Consider the following 19193-nt stretch of genomic DNA (forward strand, 5'->3'; position numbering starts at 1 on the left):
AATAAAAACCTTAAATTAAAAAATAAATAAATAAATAAAAATAAAAGGGAATTGCCAGAGGTTCAAGCCAGATTCAGATGAGGACATGAGTAAGAGATATCACTGTTGATGTCAGATGACTCTTGGCTGAAAGCAGAGAATACCAGGAAGATGTTTACCTGTGCTTTATTGACTATGCAATAAACCGTGTGGATTTCAACTGTGTGGATTATGACAATCTATGGACATAGAGGAGAATGAGTATTCCGGAACACTTAATTTTACTCATGAAGAACCTGTATGTAGAGGAAGAGGCAGTTGTTAGAAGAGAAGACAGGGACACTGAATAGTTCAAAATCAGAAAAGCTGTGTGCCAGGGTTCTGTTCTTTCACCATTTATTCAATCTGCAAACTGCACAAATAATCTGAGAAGCTGGATTATATGAAGAACATGGCATCAAGGGTAGCGGAAGGCTCATTAACCACCTGCTATATGCAGATGATACAACCTTGCTTGCTGAAAGTGCTGCTGATCAAAGACCATAGTCTTCAGTATGGGTTGCACCTCAATGTGAAGAAAATGAAAACAACTGTACTAATAAATAACATGATAAACAGAGAAAAGATTGATGTTGCCAAACACTTCTGTTTAAGCTATTCCATGAGCTGTTTGGGTACCCATTTTGCATAAACTTTTTAAAACCCAAGTCCATCGTGGATTACTTCTTAGGCAGAGCCATGGCTGATTTACCACATACTCCACTATCATCTATTTAACAGAATCATTTCACATGCACGCTCAATGTAGTCATCGGTTATGGATGTGGATGGGTGTTTTAATATAACTGGAGTGAGTATAATTTTTGACCCACGCTCGTATTTTCAATAGCATCATATGTATATTAAAGTTGAACAGTGAATAAGGAAGACCATAAAAGAATAAATGCATTTGAGTTATGGTGTTAGAAAAGAATATTACAAGTCCTATGGACTACCAGGTGAACATCCATCTGTGCTGGAAGAAATACAGCCAGAATGCTCCTGAGAAGTCATGATGGCCAGACTTTGTTTCTCATACTTTAGACTTATTATCAGGAAGGATCACTCCCTGGAGAAGGACATCATGTTAGGTAAAGTGGAGGGTCAGCGGAAAAGAGGAAGACTCCCAGCTAAAAGGACTGGCACAGTGGCAGCAGCAATTGGCTCAAGTTTAGCAATGATTGTGAGGGTGGTGATGGACTGGGCAGTGTTTCATTCTGTTGTGCATAAGGTCGCTATGAGTCAGAAGTTTCTCAATGGCACCTAACAATAACAGGCTGAGCCATGATTCCAGTGGTAATGATTCCCAGCCAAGTTGATACATATTTTGTGATTATGTAAATTATATTTATGACATTATGTGTAGATTCCCCATGATGTGATCTGATGTGATACACCAATAAAAGGATTAAGGGTGGATGGCAATATCCTTAATCCTATCACAACCCTGACCTGATTGTAATGTGGCCCACAACATCTTTTATCTTACAAAAATAAAAGGAGAGAGAAGTGAACAGACAAAGAGGGGCCTACTAAAACCAAGAAAGAAGAGCCAGGAGTGGAGTGTTTACCTTTATACCTGGGCCCCTGCACTTGAAGCTTCCAGGTCCAGGGAACAATCGATGTCCAGATACATGGACACTGCCAAGGAATGCTAGGCCTACAGATACTTAAAGGAGGCATGGGCCTTTCCCCAGAACAGACATTCTAAATTTGGACTTCTAGCCTCCCAAACTGTGAGACAAGAAATTTCTGTTTGTTAAAGCCATCCACTTGTGATGTATCGATTATAGTAGCACTAGAGAACTAAGACAAAGAAAAATATTAGGCAAAATATTGAACGATGCAAAAGATGGAAGAATACACAGTCACTGTACTAAAAAGAATTGGTCAATGTTCAACCATTTCAGGAGGTAGCATATGATGAATAACCAATGGTACTGAGGAAGAAATTCAAGCTGCACTGAAGACAGTATTGAGATACAAGGCTCCAGGAATTGAATAACAAATGAGATGTTACAACAAAAAAGAAGCAAAATTGAAAGTGCTCTCCTACGCCAAGAGATTTATAAGTCAGCTACCTGGCCAAATGACTAAAAGACAGCCATATTTGTGCCTATTCCAAACAAAGATTGGGGAAATAAATAATCAAGCAACATCATTAACATCATATGCAAGTAAAATTTTGCTGATGATAATTCAAAAACAATTGCAGCAGGACATCAACAAGAAGCTGCCAGAAATTCAAGCTAGATTCAGAACAGGATGTGGAACAAGGGATATCACTGCTGACATCAGATGGATCTTGGCTGAAAGCAGAAAATACCAGAGAGATGTTGACTTGTGTTGACTTATTGACTATGAAAGGCATTTGACAGTGTGGATCATAACAAACTATAGATAATAATGCGAAGAATGGAAATTCCAGAACACTTAATCATGCTCATGTGGAACGTGTACACAGACCAGAAGCAGTCATTCAAACAAAACAAGAGGATACTGTGTGGTCTAAAACCAGGAAAGGTGTGCATCAGGGTTGTGTCCTTCTACCATACTTAACTTATTCATTGCAAATACCTTTCTTCAACAACATACAAGGTGATGGACTATACACATGAACTTCACCAGATGGGATACACAGGAACCAAACTGACTACATCTGAGGGAGGAGATGGTGGAGATGTTCAATATTAACAGCCAAAGCAAGGCCAGGGACAGACTATGGAACAGATCCTCAATTGTTCACCCGCAAGTTTGGGCTAAAGCTGAAGAAAATTAAAACAAGAGTCAAAATATGACCTTGAATATATCCCACCTGAATTTAAGGACTATCTCAATAACAGATTTGGTGCATTAGACACTAGTGACTGAAGACCAGAAAAGTCAAGACATCAAGAACATCATACACAAAGAAAATAAAAGGTCATTAAGAAGATAGAAAAGAAAGAAAAGATAAAAATGGATGCCAGAAGAGACTCTTAAACTTATTATTTTAATTTAGAGAAGTTAAAGGGACTGGAAGAAATGAGGTCATAAAAGAGGAGAGCAGAACATTTCAAAGGGCATCTTGAGACAAAGTCAAGTGTAATGAAATGTGCAAAAACTGGTTAGAAAACCAAAAGGAAAGAACACACTCAGCATTTTCCAAGCTGAAAGAACTGAAAAAAAAAACAAACCTTCAAGCCTTGAGTTACAATATTGAAGGATTCTATGGACAAAATACTGAATGATACAGAAAGCATCAAAAGAAGATGGAAGGAATGAACACACAGTGTCACTGTACCAAAAAGAATTGGTCAACCTTTAATCACTTCAAGAGGTACCAGATAATCAGGAACTTATGGAACTGAAGTAAGAAGTCCATGCTGCACTAAAGGCATTAGTGAAAAATGAGGCTCCAGGAATTGGTGGAATACCAACTGAAATGTTTCCCCAAAACTGACTCAATGCTGGAGACCCTCACTTGTTTATAACAAGAAATTTGGGAGACAGCTACCTGGCCAACTGATTGGAAAAGATCCTTACTTGTACCCAATCCAAAGAAAGGTGATCCAATAGAATCCAGAAATCATTGAACAATATCATTAAAATCACATGAGGTAAAATTTTGCAAATGATAATTCAAAAGTGGTTGCAACAATACATTGACAGGGAGCTGCCAGAAATTCAAGTTGGATTCAGAAGAGGATGTGGAACAAGGAATATCACTGCTGATAACAGAAGGATCGTCGCTGAAAGCTGAGAATACTAGAAAGATTTTTACTTGTGCTTTATTGGCTATGCAAACGCATTCTTCTATGTAGATCATGACAAACTATGATTATCACTGCAAAGAATGGGTATTGCAGAACAGTTAATTATGCTCATAAGGAACCTATGCATAGACCAAGAGGCAGCTGTTAGAACAGAACAAGGGAATACTGAATGATTTAAAGTTAGAAAAGTGTGTGCTAGGGTTGCATCCTTTCACCATACTTATTCTATCTGTATGCTAAGCACATAATCCAAGAAACTAGATTATATGAAGAACATGACATCAGGATGGGAAGAAGACTCATTAACAACTTGCAATATGCATATAACCTTGCTACACTGGACTGCAAGGTTGGTTTGAACTGCAAAGGTTTGGTGGTTCAAAAACTTACCAGCTGCTCCTCAGAAGCCCTATACAGGGTCACGATGGGTCAGAACCAACTCGACGGCACTAACAACAACAGCATATCCGTAAGCCTGAACTTTTTTTTCCCGGGTTTTGTTCCACAATCCCTACCCACCCAGCACTCTATCTGTTGTTGTTGTCAGGTGCCATCGATTCGGAACCGACTCATAGCAACTCCATGCACAACAGAACGAAACAATGTCCGATCCTGGGCCAACCCCACCACCATTGCCACACTTGACGCCATCAATGATGCCACCTGGCCGATCCATCTCATTGGGGGTCTTCCTCTTTTTCTCTGACCCTCCATCTTACCCAGCATGACATCCTTCTCCAGCGATTGTTCCCTCCTGACAATATGTCAAAGTATGAGAGACGAAGCTTAGCCATCCTGGCCTCCAAAGAGCATTTTGGCTGCACTTCTTCCAAAACAGATCTATTGGTTCTTTTGGCAGTCCATGGCACTTTTAGTATTCTCCTCTAAGACCACAACTCAAAGGCATCAATTCTTCTACGGTCTTCCTTATTCACTGTCCAGCTTTCACATCCATATGAGGTTATTGAAAATACCATGGCTTGGGTCAGGCACACCTTAGTCCTCAAGCTGACATCTCTGCTCTTCAATACTTCAAAAAGTTCCTGTGCAGCAGATCTGCCCAATGTAATACGTCGTCTGATCTCTTGACTGCTGCTTCCGCGAGTGTTGATACTTGATCCAAGAAGAATGAAGTCCTTGACAACTTCAATCTTACACTCTATCTATGACCCTCTATTATGTTCCCTTTCAGAGAAGTAAGGAATGGTAGCCTGGGCACCATCTAATTCTTCTGGTTTCAGGGTCTTGGAGGCTGAGGTTCTTGTGATCCATTAATCTTTTGGATCATAAGAACTTCAGCTTCCAAGACCCTGAAACCATTCATCTTTAATTTTCTTCACTCTGCTCTGGGTTGGGATAGACCAACAGTTGCATCTCAGATGGTACTTGAAAGCTTTTAGGTCCAATTCTTATTCACAAAAGTAGGATGCAGAACACTGTTTTTGTGAACTGCGTTATACCAGTTGACCTTGATGTTTCCCAGGACTATGGTCCCAAGCCTCCAGGTTCAGGGACTCATGCCATCCAGATGTTTGGTTATGGCTAAGAAGTTTACATACTTTTGCTCCCTGTTTGCTCTAATACAATATAAGATGGATATATTTACAGTCCTGGTGTGGCACTATAGGATAAGCACTGAACCGATAAACATTAAGGTCAGCAGTTCAAACCCACCATTCACTCCTTAGAAACCCTATACAGGGTCACTATGAGTAGGAACTGACTCAATGCCACTTAACAACAACATATTTATTACAGTACATACAAATGTGTTTATAGAAATACCACCTTCCAAATCTATATATAGTTGTGAGTACAGTCCCTTTTGCCTACCTATACCTGTTCATCTTGCCAGTCTGCCTGTATATCCACTTGTAGATTAATGTTTGTTATTTCCGATAATGCAGGATTGTGTCTGTAATAGTATTTAACTTTGTACACTTCTGTAAGTCTTCCTTTTCTTTAGTGATACTGTGATGGGTTGGTCACTCCCTTATTGCAACCTGCCTTTTCCTTTCCCCAAACAAGTATGTGTCTAGCTAGTGATTTTCCCTCCCATCCCTCGTAACCATCAAAGATTTTTTTTTCCTTCTGTATATAATCCTTTCCCTGACTTTTTATAATAGTAGGACTCATTCAATATGTGCCCTTTCATGACTGACTTATTTTTAACTGGTGAACTTTAATTATTCTGGTGAGGCGTTGTGGATCAGCACTGAACTGCAAATCACAAGGTCAGCAGTTCAAACCCATCAGCAGTTCCTCAGAGACCCTATACAGGGTTGCTATGAGTTGGAAATGACTCCACAGCACTTAACAACAGCAACGTTGGTTCATTAATTGTGACAAATGTACTATACTAATAGAAGACATTGATAACTGGGGAAACTGTATCGGGGAGAGTACTCAGTACTATCTGCTCAGTTTTTCTGTAAATCTAAAACTGATTTAAAAAATAAAATTTATAAATAAAAATGAAAGAAAATGGAACAACTGTTCTAGATTAAAAAAGACAAATCCTAAACATGGTCACTATAGGTCAGAACCAACTGGAAAGCACTTTCAACAACAAGGACATAAGCAACTGCAAAGTGTGAACTTTGATTAATTTCTGTATTAAAAAAAAGCTATAAGGCATTTGGGAAACAATAGGAAAATCTGAATATGGACTATTATAGATGATATTGTGAATTACATTAATTTTCTTACATGTGACAATGGCATTGGGGACAGGCAAGAGATAACTTTAGTCTCAGAAAACTGCTTAAGAATTTAAGGGATCCTGGTTAAATGGTTCGGGGGGTGGAGGGGGAGTATATAGACATACATACTCTTCACATATGTGTGGAGATATAAAGTAAGCATGACAAAATATTGAAATTGGTGAATCTAAGTAAAAAGTGTATGAGTGCTTTTGATACCATTTTTTTTTCAATTTTTCTGTAAACTTAAAAAAAAAAAGATGTGTGTAGGGGGAAGGCGGGAGCTAGATTTATCTTCCTACCCTGTTGCCACAAATATGAATCTATCATTTTCCCAGTTTTCTTAGTTGAAGAATTTCTGAATTTGTCTGTTGAGACACTGCTCATATCTACAGACAGTAATACAACCAACTGACTAGTTATATATATGAGGGGGTTCAAAAAGTTCATGGGCAAATGGAATTAAAGGATAATGGGATTTTTTTCCACCCAATTTTTGAAGCCCTCTCGTAACCTCTTATCACTACAGGAAACACTATAGTAGTTTTGGCCATTTTGTCCAATAAATATTTTTAAGCATCTACTTACTCTGGTTTAGTGCTGTGGGTTAATGCGCTGGACTGCAAAGCCAGTTTCAACCGCACGGTCGGTGGCTCAGGTTTACCAGCTTGACAGTACTTAACAACAACATCATGCTTCAGGCATCACATGAAGCATTGAGGCTATAAGTTAGAAGAAAAATCTGTGCCATTCTTTCATGATCAACAAAATATACAAGGAAGCAATAAACATCATATTGCTGTGTTAAGTGCCACCTAGTCAATTCCAACCCATAGTGACTCTATATAGGGTATCCAAGGCACAAATGTTTGTGGGAACAGAAGGTCTCATCTTTTTTCTGCAGAGCTGCTGGTGGGCTTGAACCACCGACCCTGTGTTCAATAATCACTGCAGCTCAGTGATTATCCTACAAAGTCATAGTGCTCCCAATAAATACCCTACCTAGCAATAAATACTAAGACATGAGGGAAATGAGGTTGATTAAGAGGGCTACTTTAATTGGGAGCTTAGAAGAGCCTCTTTAAAATGATATCTGAACTTACACCTCGCACCATATATGAAAACTAGCTCAACATGGATTAAAATTCTAAATGCAAAAATAGGGACAAACTTAAGGGCTCTAATATATGGCATACGCAGACTATCAAACATGGAAAAAAAAAAAACCCACACAAATAAGAGAGAACAAATCAGATGACTAGGAAATACTGAAAATTAGAAATTTATGTGCATCAAAAGAGTACAAAAGGAGCCCAAAGAATAGGAAAATTTTTTTTGCAATGACACATCAGACAAGGGACTAATCTCTAAAATTTATAGGAAACTATAGCACATCTACAAGAAAAAGACAAATAACCCAATTAAAAAATGGGTACTAGACACGAATAGATACTTCACCAAGGAAGACATTCTGGTAGCCAACAAACATGATGAAGAAATGTTCAGGATCATCAGCCATTAGAGAGATGCAAATTAAAATAACACTGAGATACCATCTCACATCAGCAGTAACAGTGGAAGTTCAAAAAAGCAGAGGACAACAAATGCTGGCAAGGGTGTGAGAGACTGGGACCCAAAGACCATCAAGAGGGAAGAGCAGTTTGAAACTGCCAGCTGTTCCAATGGAGAAAGATGAGGCTTTCTGCTCCTGTAAAGACTTTACAGCCTTGGAAACCCTATACAAGATGGCTATGAATTGGAACCATTTCCACAGCACATCACCACCACCACCACTACCACCACCACTACCACCACCACCACCAAGGGTACATGGAAGGTGTTGAAATCATTACAATGATCTGCTGAATGTAAAAATGGTGATCTCTCCTGCAAGCCTTCACTATACACAATAAAAGCATTTTTTAAAAAAAAGACATTTGAATTGTGACCTGAGGAGAGCCTATAATACAAAGGCAGACTTGAAGTTTGGTTCCAATGAGATGGGGAATGCCAGGCAACAAACAGCAAAGACCAAAAAGAATAAGCTTAATATGTTTGAGGTCTATCAAGTAGGCAGGGTAATTGCCCTGATAAACAAACACCAACTCTGTTCCCACCAAGTAAATTCCAACTCAGTGATCCTATAAGACAAAGTAGAACTGTGCAAAAGGCTTCCTGGGCTGCCATCTTTACAGAAGACATCTTTCTCCTGCAGACTGGCTACAGGGTTAAAACTACCAAAGTTTCAGTTGTCAGCTAAGCACTTAATCACTGCATCACCAGGGCTACTATGAGTTGGAATCAACTTGACAACAAACAGTCGGAACCGACTCAACAGCACTTAACAACACTTGTTGTTGTTGTTAAGTGCCATCGAGTTGGGTCCAACCCATAGCGACCCTGTACAGGGTTTCCAAGGGTGTAAATCTTTACGGGAGTAGAAAGCCTCATCTTTCTCCAGCGGAGCGGCTGGTAGTTTCGAACCGCTGACCTTAAGGTTCGCAGCCCGATTCGTAACCACTACGCTACCAGAACAACACTAGTCCTTCAGTAATCATACAAGAGCTCCCAGTGAGTGGCCAGAGGACTTATGAATGGAGGGAATGTGGAAAAGTCTAATATTCCACCCCCATCTAAACATGTTAACTCAATGTAGAGATGGTTTTTATGAATGTGGGGAAGTTCTTCTGCTGTTTCTCATCTTTTGGAACACATCTCTTACGAGGCATACTGGAGAGAAATAGTTTATGTGTAAGTAGTTGGGATAGCTTTCATTCCTTATCTTTTCACAAACCTGAAAGAAAATACATGGCAAATAAACAAGTATAATGGAAAAAAAAAATCCTCCCTAAAGATAACAGCCTGGGAAATCCAATGGGTTCTGTCCTATAAGGTTACTATGAGTGGCAGTGGTAGACCTGGACCTGGGTTAAGAACCTTAACAAAGGCCCTGGAGACAGACTAACTTGGGTTCGAATTCGGGTTCCATCACTTAGTTGTATGATCAGAGTAAAATGTATAACCTTTCTAAGACTCAGTTTTATTTTAATGGTGTTGTGAGGATTAGAAAAGAGAAAATGTGGCACCCAACTCAATAAATATTATCTGGAGTCCTGGTGTGGCACTGTGGGTTAATGCGCTACACTGTAAAGTCAGTTTGAACTGCAAGGTTGGTGGTTCAAGCTCACCAGTTGCTCCTTGGAAACCCTCTATAGGGTTACTATGGGACGGAACCGACTTGATGACACTTAACAACAACAGTGCTAATGTATTTGAGAATTTATTTTGTTCTAAGGGATAGAGTTGGAGCGCAGGATTTATAGAAACTACAATCTGCTACAGCAAACTGTTGAGGAGCTAACAGTGTAAAACTCCCTCGGGTCAGGGGATTTATCTTTTTCTAGATGACCACTGTATTCCTAGAATCAAGAGCAGTGCTTAACACGTCACAGGCATCAATCTTCATATTTGTTGAATAAATGAACGAGACCTCATAAAATCAAAGGAGCAAAAGAAAGCCTAGCCTTATTCCAAGACTTTTAACGTTATCCTAAGGAGCTTTGGTAGCATAGTGATTCCAGATCGGACTGTTAGCCTTAGATCAGCAGTTTGAAACTACCAGCTGTTCTGCAGAAGAAAGATGAGACTTTCTGCTCCTGAAAGGATTTATAGTCTCAGAAACCCTATGCAGGGTCGCTGTGAGTCGGAACCGACTCCACCCACAGCACATAATCACCACCATCACCAAGGCACTGATAAAGCAGTCCTGGTGGCACTGTGGCTTAAGTGTTGGGCTGCTAACAGCAAAGCCTATAGTTCAAATCCACCAGCCGCTCCCCAGACACCCTATATAGGAACACTATGAGCTGGAATTAACTCAATGGTAGTGGACTTGGTTTCATGGTTTTAAGGCAGTGTTAAAGTTGTTTATTATTTTTAACTGCTTCTCTGAAACCTAGAACAGTAGTCATAATATTAAGGTATTCACATTTATTATAGTAAAACTCTGCTGCTAAAATGAGTTGTCAGTTGTCAAAGACTTTAGTTGTGATGGAGTTACCTCATACCACTGTTCATAATTCAATGCTGATGATCAAAACTTGTGAAGTATGAGATGTTCAATTTATTGTTATGGAATACCTTTGCTTGCTATTGCCTGAGTGAAAATCTGTGTTAACGTTTTTTTCTCACTAACTTATGGGCTAGGTTTCATTTATGCTGGTAAAATTAACTGATTTCATCTTCTTCTATATCATCAATTTTTTTGAAACGCTACATCTTGTCTAGTCACTTATGAAAAGGCCAAATATTTAATGACTTTAACAACAACAAAATGTCTCAAATGCCTGTATTGGCAGCTGCTAATCTTGAGGCCCAAATAGGACTTTTTAGAGATATAAGAATGGAGAAAGGAGGAGCTCACCTTTCTAAAAATGACTTTTCAATAACTTATAATTAGACATAAAATAAGACAGGCGGCATTTCTAGGCCATGATTTGATGCCTTGGTTCCCCCTGAGAATTAAATGAGAGCCATGCATAAATTTGGAGCAAGTTCTGCCCAAACCACTTCCCCAGTACTGATGCTGAATGAAAATCTCACTATTGAAGATTCATCAGCCCGAGTATATTTTCTAACCTGGAGTGCACACTCAGGCAACACCACTTTCATCATTTCCTATCCCAGATACAAAACGGGATGTATTTCACTCCTGCATGGCAACTACCGTGGTGGCAGGGTGACTGTCTTTCCAGCGGATTCCTACTCATCAACAAGCCTGTAGGACAAAGTAGAACTGCTCCTTGGGGTTTCCAGACTAAATTTTTACGGGAGCAGTCAGCTTTATCTTCCCCGAGCTAAAAAGTCAAGAGTTTGAAGTAGTAAGGCCTGCTGAGTCTACACCGCTGGCTATTGTATTGGTCCCCAAGCCCTTCAGGACACCAAACTCCACGTCTGCTGCCTCACAGAAAGCCGGCCGTCACAGAGCACTGAAGGATCAGAATCGTTACAATCGCAGCAAGCCGGTAGGAGCACAGGTGTGCGGCCATGCCCCGGATCGACACGATCCGAAGCGAGCAGGCCCTGCACAGCCACCACAGCCTTCCTTTCCCAGCTCTTATTCATTCATTCATTAAACAATCAGGCCAGGGACACGATCGCAGGGCCGGCTCGCCCGGCCCCCCGCCCCAACCCCAGAACATCTTAGCCACTGGGCGCGGCCCTGCGCCTCTCGCTTTGAGCGCTGCCGTCCGCACCCCTCTGTTCACTCGGATCCCAATTCGGCCTCGGTCGCACAAGCGCGCCCGCTCCCCACGGACTCCCAGCGGCGGGTCCCCAGGCCTCCGCCCCGCTTCGCCGCCACAGGCCCGCCGGGTTCGTAGGGCAAGAGAGGCGCGCGCCCATAGAAGTCTCCCGCCCGAGGTTCGGGGCCCCTCCGCGCGCGCGACGCCGGGATCGGCGGACCTGAGCGGGTGGGTCAGGACCACCGCCCACTCACCTCAGCCGGGTCAAAACCGAGGGGCCTGCTCTAAGCCGTTTAAAACCGCTTGGGCCGCCGCACACCCCGCAGTGTCACCGTTGTCTATTGGTCCGCCACTGACTGCCCATCGCCCTTCTATTGGCCCATTTGAAAGGACTGTGGGCACGCGCCGCCCGCAGTCTTAAAGGGGCCGCGCGCAATCGTGTTTCCCTGGGAACTGTGCCCTGCCTACTAGGATGAGAATGCGTGCATCCAGAAGGGATAGAGGGTCGCTGAAGTGAAAGCTGCCCACGATCCTGAACTAAAGGGCGAGAGGTGTGTGTAGAAGAGCTGTATACTCACTGCTGCAGTACATTTGCTTTAATTTCAGATGCGTAAGCTGCTGCCTACATCTGACATTATTTCAGTCATTTCTTTCACCAAATATTGATTGTGCAGCTAAGTGCTATGAGGGAAACTAAAAGCAATTGGATGTAGTGGAATGGGGCGAGGATGGTGCATTCAGATCTTGGATCTACTACTGAGTAAATCACTTTACTGTTAACAAATCTTGGAACTTAGTTTCCTAGTCTAAAATGGGGGTAACACCTTGTTTCCCTTACCAGCGGAGTATGAGGATTGAATATAACAATTTAGAAATGTCGGGGAAGGCCTTTATGAACTGTAACTCATTCTGCTAATGTTCAATACTGTTGTTTATAGTCAGGAGCTTGGTTAGTCTGACCTCTAAAATTCTTGTATAGTAAGTACTGCATCCATGTTCCTATGAAAAAGATCAGGTCCCTAACTCCAAGGAACTTGCGATCTACAGTTGGTGGAAAGAGAAATCAAAAGTCACTACATTTCAAAGTAGTATAGAACTGTCTACATGAAACCCTGTCCATGCTTTGTGAAGGGAGAATTAAGGGGCAGAGGTCTGTAAAGGAAATGGACTTTTAATCTGAGATTTGAAGGATAAATAGATTGTCAACAAGATGGAATGGGTCAAAGCAAATTAAACTACAGTTGTTGTTGTTAAGTGCCGTCGAGTCTGTTCCGACCCATAGCGACCCTGTACAGGGTTTCCGAGGGTGTAAATCTTTACGGGAGTAGAAAGCCTCATCTTTCTACTCCTGTAAAGCGGCTGGTAGTTTCGAACCGCTGACCTTAAGGTTCGCAGCCTGATTCGTAACCACTACGCTACCAGAACAGTTACACTTGTTAAAAATCAAAGCTCTATCAAAAATCTTGATTAAAATGAAGACATTTAACAACCTTGAGTTGGCCAGGATTTGGAGAAATAGACACTCAAACACATGCTTGGTGGATGTGCTGAACAAAAATGTGACCTTTTGTCTCTGTTTCTGAAAATATTGTTGTTAGGTGCCATCAGTGGATTCTGACTCTTAACGATTCTATGTACAACAGAACAAAGGGTGTCTTGCACCCTCCTGGCAATCATTGTGTGTGTGTCCATTGTTGCAGCCACTGTATCTGTATCGATCCATCTCCTTAAGGGTCTTCCTTGGTTTTGCTGACTGTCTACTAAGCATGATGCCCCATGGCGCTGTGGGCTAATGCGTCAGACTGCAAAGTCATTTGAAGTACATGGTCCGTGGTTAAAGCTCACCAGCTGCTCCTTGGAAACCCTATACAGGGTCACTATGGGTCGGAACCGATGTGACGGCACTTAACAACAACAATAATATAATAGTATGCTTCAGACATATTGTCACGAGGGACCAGTCACTAGAGAAGGATATCATGTTTGGTAAGGTGGAGGGTCAGAAAAAAATAGGAAGACCACCAGCAAGATGGATTGGCAAAGTGGCAGCATCAATGGGCTTAAGCGTGGCAACAATAGTGAGGTTGGCCCAGGATAGGGCAGTGTTTCATTCTGCTGTGCATAAAGTCTCTATGAGTTGTTACCAACTTGATGGCACTTAACAATAACAACAACAAATAATAATATACGTAAGGAGCTCTGGTAGTGTGGCTATGAATCGGGCTGCTAATCTCAAGGTCGGTGGTTCGAAACTACCATCTGTTCCCCGGGAGAAAGATGAGGCTTTCTGCTTCTGTAAAGATTTACGGTCTCGGAAACCCTGTACAGGGTCGCTATGAGTCATAACCACCAATAATATGCCCTGGTGTGGCGCTGTGGGTTGATATGCTGGACTGCAAAGTCAGTTTGAACCACAAGGTTGGCAGTTCAAGTTCACCAATCACTCCTCGGAAACCCTATACAGCGTCGCTATGGGTCAGAAGTGAGTTGACGGCACTTAACAACATGTCCAAAGTCTCGCCATCCTCACTTGTGTGCATCATTCTAGAAATACGGAACCCATCCAGACCCGCGGGGCGGGGGGGTGGGGGGGCGCCTATTTGTGAAGATCTGGCCTTAGGTGCCTGGCGGATGGAAGAGGGCTGTGCGGGCAGTCTTTTTGAAAATACTTTACTCAGGTCCTTGGGAGCAGAGAGAAAAACGCCTTTGAGGTAACTGGTGTCAGAGATGGAGAAAGCTGTGAATTAAAAGCATTGGATGTGAATTCTCTTCACATTTCAAGGATTGGCTTGTGCCAATTATTAATGCAGTGGGAATGTAATTGCTCTACCCTTTTAGGAAGACAGTTTGGCAATTATTAAAATGTAATGCCTCTGTTAGGAATTTATTCCACACATCTGTGTAAGTATGCAAAGAAAAATGCATAAGGATGTTCACTGCAATGCTACTTATGATAGAAAACCAAGCCAAAATCATACCAACAAACAAACCTGGAAATGACATGTCCAACAATAGGAAATTTGATACATAAACTATGGAACAGCCATTCAACAGAACACTATGCAACTGTTTAAAGGAATGTTGTATCTATTCATGCTGGTATAGAAAAATATACTAATTTTTTAATTAATTGGAAAAAGGCAAGTTACACAAAAGCATCTATGGAATGATTCATATATTATATATGAATGTGTGTTTGCATTAATGCCTGAAAAATAATTGCAACTTCCCTGTAATTATAGGAAAATTTCCAAGAGCAGGATTCAGTAGGGAGGAAAATTAATTTTTCTCATTGATATGTTACATATTTTAATAGAAGGGGCCTGAAATGTCTGAGTAAAGGGTTAGAGACAATAAAGTACATTGTATGTGTGGATTTGATTTTAGGACAGGGTTCATGTTGGGAAATATTAGGATACAAGATAGAGAAAGCCAGGAACAACTCTTGGGGGCCTTGAATGCTAGTATTATAAAGCATTTGCATTTTAATAGGCGATGAGGAATTATTGAAGGTTTCTGAGCAAAGGACTGACAAAATCAGTACTACACTTTAGGAAAATGAATTAGCTTGATTGTCTAAAATGGGTTACAGCTGAGAAATAGGACCCCGGTTAGGACACTGGTATCAGGTAATGGCGGTGGACTTGATGTGAAGGGATTCAAGAGATAGTGAACACTTTGGCAGCTGACCACATTAGTTGAATGGTTAGGGTGGGGCCCATTTAGGGAGATGAGTCAAAAACTGTGGCAGGTTTTGAGCCTAGGCCTTGAGAAGGCAGTGATTGGCCAAGTGGAAGTAGAAAATCAGGAGAGGTCAGTCTCAAGGGGAAGGCAGGAGTCTAGTCTTAAGAAATGTTTGTTTTTAGGTACCAATGAGATAGTTACGTGGAATCATCTAAGTAGTTCTAGGAAATACAGGACTGGGATTGGCAGAAGAGGTTAGGACTCAGATTTGAAAATCACCTCATAGAGTGAAGAAATGGAATGGTGGTCGTGGATGAAAGCTAAGAGGAGAAAAGTAAAGAAAATGAAAAGTTGGAAGGTGAGAAGAGGTCCACATGTAGAGGAAGGAAAGAACAACCATCAAAACAGAAAGGTCAAGGTGACCTTAAGGATTGGGTGGGAAATATAAATAGTCCTCTTCCGTCCCGTCATTGGCACATTTACTTTTTAAAAAATATTACTGAAAATAAGCCAAATATTGCACTTAAGGAGAGGGTGATGGTAACTTGAAATTTGCTCATTAAAGGATATGTGGAGTCTGGGTCCTAAAGGGTTTCAGAATAGGAAGGCAAAATCATTTTTTTAAAAAACTTGTATGTTTTAAATGCAGCCCTACTAGAAGATAGACATTAAATGTCTGATTCTACTAATTTGTATGTTCATTCAACAAATATTTATTGAACACCTAGTATGCACAAGGACTGTTCTAGACAGTTGGGACAGTGAGCCAAATCGACCACACACACACACACACACATGCCCTCCGTTCATGGAGCTCATGTTCCAGTGGGGGGCGGGGGGAATAGACAATTAACATGTAAGTTAGATTGTATGTAATTGAACATTATAAGATGATATGCGCAATGGGAAAAAGAATAAAGCTGGATAAAAGGGAGTGGGGGAGGTGGTAAAAAAAAACAACGGTCATTTGAGCAAGAGGAGGTTTCATTGGGGATACATTTGAGCAAAGACTAGAAGAAGGTGAAGAAGTTAGCCATGAGTATATCTAGGGGAAGAAAGTACCAACCAGAGGACAACTGTGCCAGGTTAAGGTGGAAGCATGCCTGGAGGGTTTGAAGAGCAACCAGAAGGCCAGTATAGCTGGAGCAGAGTAGTAGGCAGCAGAAATAGGAGGCAGTGGATGCGGTCTCAACCCAGCCAGGATCTACAAAGTAAGCCAACAAGTCTGCTAGCTACTTGTGGGGAGGGGGAGGCGGGAGGGAGAGAAGCAGATCATGTTAGGCTTTGTTGTTGGTAAGTGCGTAGACTTGATTCCGACCCATAGTAACCCTGTATAGGGTTTCCGAGGAGCAGCTGGTGAGCTTGAACTGCCAACTTGCAATTCAAACGGCTTTGCAGTCCGGCACATTAGTAATACCTTACTCATCGTTGTTGTTATGTGCCGTGGAGTCGGTTCCGACTCATAGTGACCCTGTACAGGGTTTCCGAGGCTGTATATCTTTACGGGAGCAGAAAGCCTCATCTTTCTCCCACAGAACAGCCGGTAGTTTCGAACTGCTGACCTTGAGGTTCGCAACCTAATTTATAACCACTACGCTACCAGAGCTCCTTACCTTGCTCACAGTAGGTGTTCAGTAAGTGCTTGGCCAGTGCTCTTTCACAGCCCAGGATTACCATCAAATAGCATTTATCTACACATTAGTGCTATGTGTGCCTTATTTATCCCAAGGGCCTCTCAATAGTTCTTCTCCATAAGAAGGGTATTTCTTAGGGGCAGTGAAAGCCCGTGGGCAGTAGAGATCACAGTAAACACTTTATATTACTGTAACCAGAAGGGAACAAATGCCAGACATTGTGACTAAATAACAGCACAGGGCATTTTTTACAAAGCCTGTGAAGAGCTGGAACAGTGCTCAGTTTATCTTTCTCACAAGTTGTCTTCTTGTCAAGGTATCACTACTTTCCTGTTGGAAGAAGAGTTGCCTTCCATTCAACTGTAGGTCCAGATACCTCCTGACTTACCCCTGGGAATGCTAACACAGAAAGCAAGTGGCTGTGGGTTGTCGTGCCTTGACTCCAAAATGGCAAAGCTTTTTCTTTCTAGCTTGCAATTGGTGTGTTTAATAGGTGCTGGTTGAATGAAGGAATGGATATCTTTTATTCTTTGGAGTTTCCCTTTCTATGCATAGCCCCAAGAATGCAGGCTATCCAAGAACTTTGACCACAGACACATCATCCCCACCAACATGGAAGGAGGTGGGAGGCAGAGATAGGAACCTTATTAGCAGGCTATCAACAAATTTTTAGGGACTGTAAGGAAAACCACTAAGAAGGACAGGATAAGTGAGAGTTCTTGGCTTCCTTATGTCTTGTTAAAATAAAATAAGCAGTGTGTATAGCTTGGGGGTAAACATCAGCCTTAGGTGTAAACTTAGACCCTTAATTAGGTTGTGTGGGTCTATTTTAACACCATATCAAGGAGTCTAAAATTGTGAGTTGGAGCTTTTGCAGGAGATAAAACTGTACTCTATGCTGAGTTCTACTATCCTCTGACAGCTGTTTAATGGAGAAAAGATCTGAAGGGAAAAATAAATGGGCAAGTGAGGAAGTGCCTCGGGACAAAGATTGCCTGACGCACACCAACGCATACATCCTATTCAGTGAGTCATTTGAGTTACGTTCCTGTATGAAGAAAATATATCATTTAAGCTGTTTCTCAACCATGATAAGGACTCAACTCTAATAGTGGATCCTCTTGAATATCCAGGCATTACACTTAGAATCTGTGCCCTCTCAGTTCTTCTAGATGTGCTTCGTAAGTTCCTATGCAGCACTTTTGTTTTGTTCAGGTTGGCAAACATTTCAATACTTATGCCATGGGACTCTTTCACGAAGATTGTTTCACCTTGGGTTTCAGTTTGTTCGTACAAAGTAGAAAGTAGGGTACTGGCTACTTTTAATGTAATCCATTTGAAAAATCATGTCATTTGTTATAATTTGACCCACCTTCTACCTACATATTAATTTCAAGTTTTACACCAGACAAGGAATTCTCAACTCTCATTTCATCCCCAAGAGCTTCTGGAAAGAACACAAATACTAAATTCAGGTTAGATGAGACCTTGTTAAGTGCTGTTGAGTTGGTTCCGATCCTTAGCCACCCTGCTCAGGATTTCCAAGGCTGTAAATCTTTATGGGAGCAGAAAGCCTCATCTTTATCCCACAGAACTGTTGGTAGTTTCAAACTGCTGACCTTGAGATTAGCAGCCCGATTCGTAACCACTACGCTACCAGACATGATCTTAGCAATCATCTAATTCCAGCCTTTTCATTGATCTGCTCTGGGAACTTGAGAACCAGGGCTTTTTCATAGCCTGAAAATAGATTGTTAGGCGGGACCAGTCACTGGAGAAGGATATCATGTTTGGTAAAGTGGAGGGTCAGAGAATAGAAAGATCCCGTGAGATGGATTGGCACAGTGGCATCAATGGGCTCAAGCATTGTGAGGTTGGCCCAGGATCAGGCAGTGTTTTGTTCTGTTACGCATAGGGTTGCTATGAATCGGTACTGACTTGATGTCATCTAACAACCACCACTGTTACATCTCACTGCATCTGGCTCACTTCCTGTCAAGACCTGGACCAGGATATCCAGTGCATTCTCTTCTCCCATCTTCTGCTGAAGTGATGGGACAGTCCCAGTCCCCTAACCTTGAGGCTTTGGGAGGGGGCCATGGACTACAGGAATATAGGCTTGTGCAGCAGGCAGGATTTCACTACTTAAAATGACCT

General features: G+C 41.6%; 1 protein-coding gene across 2 annotated transcripts in view; it reads right to left on the reverse strand.

Moving 5' to 3' along the window:
* Positions 1 to 12061, reverse strand: part of CKAP5 (cytoskeleton associated protein 5) — a 114387-nt gene extending 102326 nt beyond the window's left edge. For both annotated transcript variants that reach the window (XM_006865066.1, XM_006865065.1), the window contains exon 1: positions 11973 to 12061. The gene's annotated coding sequence lies outside the window, so the exon portion shown is untranslated. The remainder of the gene's footprint in view (positions 1 to 11972) is intronic.
* Positions 12062 to 19193: the final 7132 nt, after the last annotated feature.

This window comes from Chrysochloris asiatica, unplaced genomic scaffold, assembly GCF_000296735.1.
Source record: "Chrysochloris asiatica unplaced genomic scaffold, ChrAsi1.0 scaffold00075, whole genome shotgun sequence".
NCBI lineage: Eukaryota > Metazoa > Chordata > Mammalia > Afrosoricida > Chrysochloridae > Chrysochloris > Chrysochloris asiatica.